This window comes from Elephantulus edwardii, unplaced genomic scaffold, assembly GCF_000299155.1.
Source record: "Elephantulus edwardii isolate Elephantulus edwardi_28Jun2011 unplaced genomic scaffold, EleEdw1.0 scaffold00006, whole genome shotgun sequence".
Taxonomy (NCBI): Eukaryota; Metazoa; Chordata; class Mammalia; order Macroscelidea; family Macroscelididae; genus Elephantulus; species Elephantulus edwardii.
The window spans coordinates 12,702,038-12,710,957 of record NW_006399756.1 but is presented as its reverse complement, the minus strand read 5'-3'; positions in this window follow the sequence as shown (position 1 = coordinate 12,710,957).

The following is an 8,920-nucleotide window of genomic DNA, read 5'->3' as shown; positions in this document are numbered from 1 at the left end:
CGACAACAAAAAAGCCACATTGGAAATATTCATTACATTCACTGGCTGGGCAACCTTCATGACTCTCCGCTGACAAATATGTTTTATTGCCCTAAATAGAAACTCAATGCTTGAGAAGGACTGTTTTAGTTAGAGGAATATTCAGAAATGCCACCTCAAGTAATAAAATGTACAATATAATGATGCACTTGACGATCCTGATAGTTACATTCTCTGACTACAGCAGTTTTATTCACATAGGCCAGCTTTGTGATTGCTGGGCCCTTTCCAAAACACATCGTATTTAGGAATTTCACTTGGTCTTATCTGTCTTCTCATGAAAGAGCAGATTATGAGTATTTCTCTAGGCATGAATGCAACATCCTTCTGAAAATAAACGAGAGGATTTCCTGTTATGTAAAACATATATATTAAAAGGGGAGATCTTGTCTCCAGTTGATTTCCCCCCATTTACACTTCTGCTAGGACTTTTTCTAAGCATTTATCCCTTTATTTATATACTCTATTAATTTCCCTGATGATGCAGTGATTAAGGGCTTGGCTACTAGCCAAGAGGTTGTCAGTTCAAACCCACCAGCTATTCCAAAGGAGGAAGACGTGTTGGTCTATTTCCATGAAGATTTACAGCCTTGGAAACCCCATGGGCTGTTTTTACTTTGTCCAGTAGGGGGTGCTAGGCGTGGGAATGGACTTGATGACAATTTTTTTTTTGGGGGGGGGTGTACTTTTTTTTTTCCATCCCAAAGAGCAGTTTACTATAAACTGTGATTTCAGAGGAAGTTCAGAAACAAATTAAATCCACACTTTTTATGCAAAACAGAAGTTATCTTATCAAACAAAATTGTGTGCCTATCAAAAATAGACTGGCATGGAGCTACATTTTGAGCCTTGGCTTGGCTGTCGTTACAGCATAAGGCTTCTTTTTGCTCGTCTTCTGAGTGAAGTCCATGGGTCATAAACTTTTACGAAGCACATTTCCTACTCTACCCCTTCCTCTTCCTTCACAGGCGGAGCATGCAGACTCGTTGGTACTGAGAAGGCAGGCACGCTGCATTGCTAAGGAAGCTCTTGGGTAAGTGCGAGAGGTGCTTTCCGGGGGAAAATGCTCCCTGCTTCCTCAATGTAAAATGAGAATAAAAATTAGCAGTCCCGCTGAATTCCAAATTATTTTGTCCTAAAGGAAGAACTGGCCTGTATCCATGCCCAACAGGAGTGTCTATATAACAAGGAGTTCAGTTTACACAGGGGACAAAACAAACAGATGGAAATCAACTTTTGTGTGCAGAGAGTTTAAATGTTCTACTAATGCTTTTCAATGATTTGCTTTCACTCTTTCTCAATGAGGTGATTTACTATTGAATTATCAAAACAATCCCACAGGCAGCTTTCTGTATGGGGTGAAGACCCTCTCCTGGATCAGACACTATGAGATTCTGTAAGCTGATCCCCATGGTGGACCAGAAGTTTGGAATAACCTGGAAAGGGTGCTTGAGTGGATGCTCCGAGATCTTGATGTACCATCTACAACCGCAAAGTACATTGTTCCACTGAACACCACATTTTTGCTGACTTGTCTTTCGGGCCATTGATTTTAAATGCCTTCAGTATTTGCTGTCCAGTGATATTTTCCAGAATATGCTTTAAAATTCTAGCGTAATAAGAAGTATCTCTCTTAGATCATCAAGACACACCCTTGTCTGCAGCCTCAGGAAATGGTTACAAAGCTCTGCTGGTCCACACGAGAGGTACAGGAAAAGTCTTCAAGCTGGGCTCTCCCATCCACTGATGTGGACTTTCTTAGCTTGTAATCAGGCCATTCTTTAGACTAAATATCCCATAGACGGCAAAGTGAATGAACAACTATGTCTTGGAGAGAGCGTAGCCAGAGTGTTTCTCAGAAGGAAGGATGGTGAAACTTCATCTCACATACTTAGAGCATGTCGTTACGTGGGGCCAGTCCTTGGAAAAGGACGTTATGCTTGGAAAAGTGAAGGACCAGTGAAGGAAGGGAAGACCCTTCATGATATAGACTGACAATGACAGCAGCAATGTGCTCAAGGGTGGCAGAGATGATGAAGATGGCACAGGACAGAGCAGGGTTCAAATCTGTTGTTCATAGTATTGTTATGAGCCACAGTAGACTTGACAACACCTAACAACACAACAACAACAAGCCTAGTCCTAGTCATTCCACCTCTCACTTAGAAATCCAGTGAGCACCGTAATCTTAGCCACTTAGCTTATTGCAACCTGTCCCCAGACTAGCCAGTTAGGTAGAAGGAAGTAAGAACAAGTAACTGGAAAAATATAGAGTCGACATTATGTGTTAGTCACGAAATACCTAACATTTACTTTCACAATGTTATGATTCCCATTTTAAAGATGAAGAAACTGAGGCAGAAGTTAAGAAGCTTGCTCAAGGTAGCTACAAACTAAGAAGCAGTGCTAGGGACTTGAACCGAGAAACTACAGCTCCAGAGCTCACGCTGTTACCCATTTCTCTCTGCTTCTATAATAGAATGTTAAACTTTGTAGCATTAAATATCCTTTATATACGTGCAGCTATAAACATTAGTTCCCATGATTTTTATAAGACTGATAGCTATGACTATTCCATTTTGCAAGGAATAGCATAAAACCACAAAATGTTTTAAAGTAATTATTTATTTTAGGCAGCCCTGTGATTGTGAAGAACCCTATAAATATTTAATACCTTGTATTGATTTTGTTTCTGCAGCTGAATTTTTCTTTCTAGCCCCAAGATATTAAAGCAAAGGGTTTTTTCCCCCATCTTGTGTCTTTGATTTAGCTGACTACTATATGTTTTTAAAAATAATGGGCCCATGTAAATGGCATGCACAGGGTACACAGGAAATGAATGTGTGATGAGGGGTTGCACAGTTGCCCAAAAAACCCAAACAACTCATGCATTATTTGCATTATGATATGGTCTAGCATAAGGAACTCCGGCATAGGGGTAGAAAGTTGTGTTGCTAATTCAAAGGAGCCCCTCTCGGGCAGTTTGAATCTAGTTGTGTTGTTGATAGCCGTGGAGTCGAGCACGACTCATAGTGACCCTATGAACAAAAGACCCAAAGCCTTTCTATAACTATCATAATTTATCAACATTCATAAGGTTTCCAGAGGCCTGTTGTTCAGGAAGTGACTTAAAAGAGAAACAAGGACTGTCTCCTCCCACGTGATTCGAATCCTCCCAAAATTTGCTGGAGGGTCAGCTGTGTAATGACTGGTAATGAAAGTGAGAGTGATTGGATAACATTAAAATTTTTATTATGTTTTAAAAAATCCAAGGTAAACCAGTAGAAAGAGCAAGTAACGTTGCCCGAGAAAACTGAGAGCCAATCAGCCTGTTTTGCAGAAATTTGGGACAGATGTTTTGTTGGGTTGGTTTTTTATTTTTCATCTTCAATGAGTCCAAAAGACGAAAAATGTATTTTATTTCTTGTGAAATGCATTTTCCTGTTCATCTCAGTATGTGGGACTGTCAAGGTTTTTAAGTTTGGCAGTGGTCTATCATAACCATTCTGTTCTTTTTTAGAAACTTATTAAATCTATATTTTTTATGAAAAACAGAATGTGGGAAAATATTTTTTTTTCATCTTTTGACATTTACTGGTTGGTTAGTGTTTTAAAGTCATGCTAGATCTCAAACCAGAATGACAAACCATCCAAGACTTAAGTGTTTCCAAAGATTTTAAGAGTTGGAGGCATTACCAAAGATAATTTGGCACTTCTGCATGATGCTTTGAGAATCTACCATTTTAGAGCTATTAGCTAACCTTTATAGCTTAATGTAGGTTTTCCAGAAAGTAAAACTTCTTGGCTACCTTGTTTTCCTAGGTTTTGTTCAAAACAATGCTCCTAAATTGTAATGTGTAAATTTCATACCGTCAGGGATGTATTCCATCTCCATACCTTTTCAATCTGTATGCAGAACAGATCATCTGAGATGCTGGGCTGTATGAGGAGGAATGTGGCATCAGGATTGGTGGAAGAGTCATCAACAACCTGTGTTATGCAGAGACACAACCCTGCTTGCTGAAACTGAGGAGGACCTGAAGCGCTTGCTGCAGAAGGTCAAGGACTGCAGCCTCCAATATGGATTGAGGCTCAATGTCAAGAAGACAAAGATTCTCACCACTGGACCAATTGGCAGCGTCAGGATGGATGGTGAAGAGATTGAGATAGTTAACAATTTTAGTTTACTTGGTTCCACAGTCAACACTCTTGGTAACAGCAGCCAGGAAATCAGGAGATGAATTGCTTTGGGAAAGTCAGCTATGAGGGACCTCTCAAGAGTACTGAAGAGCAACGACGTCAGGCTGGAGACTAAGGTGTGCCTGATCCGGGCTACAGTCTTCACAATTACGTGCTATGCATCGGAGAGCTGGACAGTGAATAGGGATAATAGAAAGAGAATTGATGCCTCTGAGCTGTGGTCCTGGAGAAGGTGAAGCTGGAATGCTCCTTGGAGTCAAGGACTCTGAAGCTTTGTCTGACATACTTTGGGCATGTTGCAAGGAGGGACTGGTCCTTGGAGAGGGACATCGTGTTTGGCAGAATGGTGGGGCAGCAAAGGAAGGGAAGACCTTTGATGAGATGGATCGATTCTGTGACTGGCATGGTGGGAAGGAATGAGTGCATTTGAGATGGCTAGGTTGGCACAGGATAGAAGGGCGTTTAGGACTCTTGTACATAGGGTCGCTATGAGTCACAAGCAACTCGATGGCACATAACAATAACAGCAACAATACAATTTTATTCCTTTTTAAATTTTTATTGCTATTATTATTTTTTTAATGTAATGAAAATTTACAGAGACTGGATTTCCATTCATTCATTGTTGCACTTTTAAACTCCGTAAGTTTTTAAGACTACATTGGTTTTTAAGACTATGTTTAGACGTGGTCTTCCTTGGCACCTGGTGGGAAGACAGAATCGTACTGGCTGTCTTTTTCCTGCACCCACAATCTTCTGCTGGTTGTTGACTGCCTTTGGGTGAGTCTCTGACTTAGAGAGACCACATACACTGTAGGACTAAGTGTATGATTGATTTCTGTCCAGACCGTTGTAGTTGATTTCCATCCAGACTAAGACTAGGAAGAAAGGACTGAGATTTACTCCCAGAATTAGTCATTAAAAATGTTGTAAGATTCCAAGAGGCTTTCCCACATCATTTCCTGGAACTCAGCTTGCCAGCACCACAGCCTCCTAAACCACGAGCCTTCCTCTCCAGTGGTCCACCCTTCTTCAGTTCATTAAGTCCCTTCATGCTCTAGTTCCAGTTTTCCAGCTTTGCATGATACACTAGACCATTTTTTAAATTGAAGTCAGTTGGGCCCAAGTGGAGAAGTTCTTCTAATATCTCCAAATTGTTGGATAGGATGATTTTGTTTCACAGTTTCTAAGAGAGTTCCTTAAGGTTTTAGTTTAATTTACCTGTAATCATTGGTAATTTTTTATATTTTGCTCCTTTTATTTGTTAAGAAGCTTTTTTGTTGTTGTTGTTGTTAGGTGCCTTTGAGTGGAGTATGACTCATAGTGACCCTAAGAACAACAGATCTGAATCCCGTCCTATTCCGCGCCATCTTCACACTTCCTGACACACTAGAGCCCATTGCGGCAGTCACTGCGTCAATTCACCTGGTGGAGGGTCTTCTTCTCCTTTGCCGCCGACCCTCCACCTTTCCAAGTATCATGTCTATCTCCAAGGAATAGCTTCTCCTAGCAACGTGCCCGAGGCAGGAGGTGAAACCTCATCATCCTTGCCTCCAAGGAGCACTCTGGCTGCACCCTATTCAAGACGTAATTATTCTTTTGGCCATCCATTGGATGTTCAGTGATCTTCTCCAACACCACAACTCCAATGCATCAATTCTTCTTCTGTCATCCCTATTCACTGTCCAGCTCTCAGACACATAGCAAGTGACTGGAAAACCATGGTCTGAATCCAACGCACCTTAGCTGTCAAACTGACATCATTAGTTCTCAGCAATTCGGAGAGATCCCTAACCGCAGACTTTGCCATAGCGAAAATGGCTGGCCGTGTCATTTCTATCTATGAATCGTGTTACTGCCTTTCTTGTTAAATGTCTATCTTTTAATGGGAGTGTGATAAGACATTGTAGTTAATGACATTAACCAATTGCAATTAATGATATGAAACAAAATGTATAGAAGTGATTGAATGAAAACCAATAAAAACCAATTAAAGTATTAAAGTATTGGTGCCTTTATAACCAAATACATTAATCAGGAGCGAGCGAGAAAGAGAGAGAAAACAAACCAACTATGACCGTCTCTATAAAGTACAGGAACCAAGTGGGAGCATGACCATTGTTGTTTGAGTTGGTAATAGCCCTGAGTGACCCCCTGGGCAACAGGACTGTCTGATCCTGTGCCATCCTCACAGTCCTTCCTACATGGGCACCCATTGTTGTGGTCAGCTGTGCCAATCTGTCCTACTCTTTTTTGCTAATCCTCTACTTGTTGTTTCCTCCTGATAACATGTCCTAAGCATATGAGGCAGAAACTTGATGTCCTCACTTCTACAGAGAATTCTGTTCTTCTCTCAAGAGGTTTATCCACACTCCCGGCAGTCCACGGGAGCTTATAGTGGTAGATATGCGTTAATAGGGACTAAACATCATCATACGAAACTTGGCATTAGATATGGTTTTCTGTCTTATAGTTCACCTCTTAAACTCACTGGGTTCACAGGGCACAATCTTGAGGAAAGCATAGAAAGAGAGAAAAGAATGAATTCTCCCGAGATGAGCACAAATATTCAAATGATGGTGCAAAAAAGAAAAAATGTTTTATAAGCATTTTTTATACTTCCTACATTTTAATAGGCTGAATTTTTTTCACTCCCCATTATTTTTCTGTTGGGTGCAGGAGAAAAAGAACTATTCTACAGACAGTTCACATAGAGTGGCCAACAACTACTGTCACACAGAAATGTTTTCACACATTTTTCCAGAACCCATAACTTGAATGAAAAGTGCTTTCTCCCCCTCTCTGTCATTGCTCCACTTATGATGAGAACAGTTTGTTTGACTCATACCAAACCAAATCAAGCATTTCTGTGGGCACAAAGAGAAATGTGGAGCACAGAAAGATTTTCTTCCTGAAAGAGAATATGTGTATGGAAAACAAAATTGCTTCAAATTTCACAACATCCTTACCATTAAACAACGAAGGCAGATCTAGGTCAGCCCAATTTCCTTTGTAGATATTTGACTTAAAAAAAAATCACATATTCAACTTGAAAAACTAGATTTGTGTGAAATTATAAATATATAAAATCCATGGTGTACAAGTCATGATGAGTTTCAGCTTATGTTTAACCTCTGTCTCTTCATCTTTAAGAGATGCAAATTGCCTTCAGGCAATTGTGGAAGTGTCTTGTCCTGGTTCCTCCAAACAGACCCTGAGAATTTTACATTGGGAACACATAGCAATGCTGAAATAAATTTGTTTCTTCAAAAGGATGGCTTCCCCCATCAAAGAAATGAAAAGTCATTGGGGAAGAAGAAAAACGAAAAGATAAATAACAGATAAGTACGCAGTTCTTGAATCCTCAAGTCCAACTCTACTAGTTCATTTAAAGTGTTAACCCCTCTTCCAGTCAACATGTAAGGAACCCTTGTGTGTAACATACCAGGTTGTCAACTGAAAGGTTGGGAGTTGTCTTCCAACAGCTGCTCTTTGGGAAAAAGATGGGCAGTCCCCTCCAAAAAAGAATTACAGTTTTGGAAATTCAATGGAGCTTGGAAACTATATGAGTCAGACTTGACAGCATGGGTTTGACTTTGGTTTGGTTAACTGTATGGCTAATTTTAATAAGGGTAATAAAACTCCAAGTATCAGCTGTCCCAAGATCTCAGATATGTGCCAAATACTTCTTTTCTCTTTAAGGATATATTATTCCAAATGCATTTTAAATGTTTACATTTGGAACTAGAATAATTCTCATCATATATTTGATATGTATCGATTCTGACATAAAGTTGGGAGAATTTCTCTGTTCCTTTATTCTTAAAACAAGGATATCTTGTCTATTTTTCCCAGAGATGCTTTGAGACTAATACGATGAAAAATTCAAGGACTAGCAGGTAGAGTGAGGTTTTGGTGGTTTTCCTGGGTTCACTGCCCTTTTCAACCTCATAGCAACCTTTCTGAAGTCAAGAGGGGCAGATATCACCATTATCATTCCTGTTTTATACGTAGGGAAACCGATACATGGAGAGGAGGAATTATCCCTCCAAAATCAGAGTTAGTGAGTGCAGGAACCAAGACTCAAATTAGATGATTGTGACTGCAACTTTCATGACCTTTCAAAAAAGTACCATCACATTCATTTATAAATGCTTTTAAAGTGAGAGATTTTACAAAGGAGAGATTTTATCACTGAACCCACTTAATCTCTCTTCTGAACTTTGGAGGCTATAGCCAGAAAAACATGGTGAAGTATTAGAAAGTGGACTTGGTGATGGGGTAGTTCATCAAAGAGGCCAAACAGGAATGGTAACAATGTGCTGGTTAAGAGGAGGACTGACAAAAACATGGCCATTAGCTAAGAACAAAAATGGTGAGCTGGTGGCCTGAAGAACAAAATCACAAGAAGGAAAGGTGAGTGAAGAAGTGAGATTGTGGGAAGGAGGAAGATGAGGAGGCACAGAAAGGGCCAAGTTCAGAGAGGAGCGGGTGCTGAAGAGTCTTCATCACTGAGTTCCTGCTACATGACAGACTTCTTAAAAGGATGCGATCCTTTTAATCACCTTCGTACCCAAAGGACAGTTGGTGATGGTTCAAAGGTAGAATTCTCGTCTTCCACATGAGATATTCATGTTTGATTCCCAACAAGAACATGTCAATCACCACCATCACTTATAGC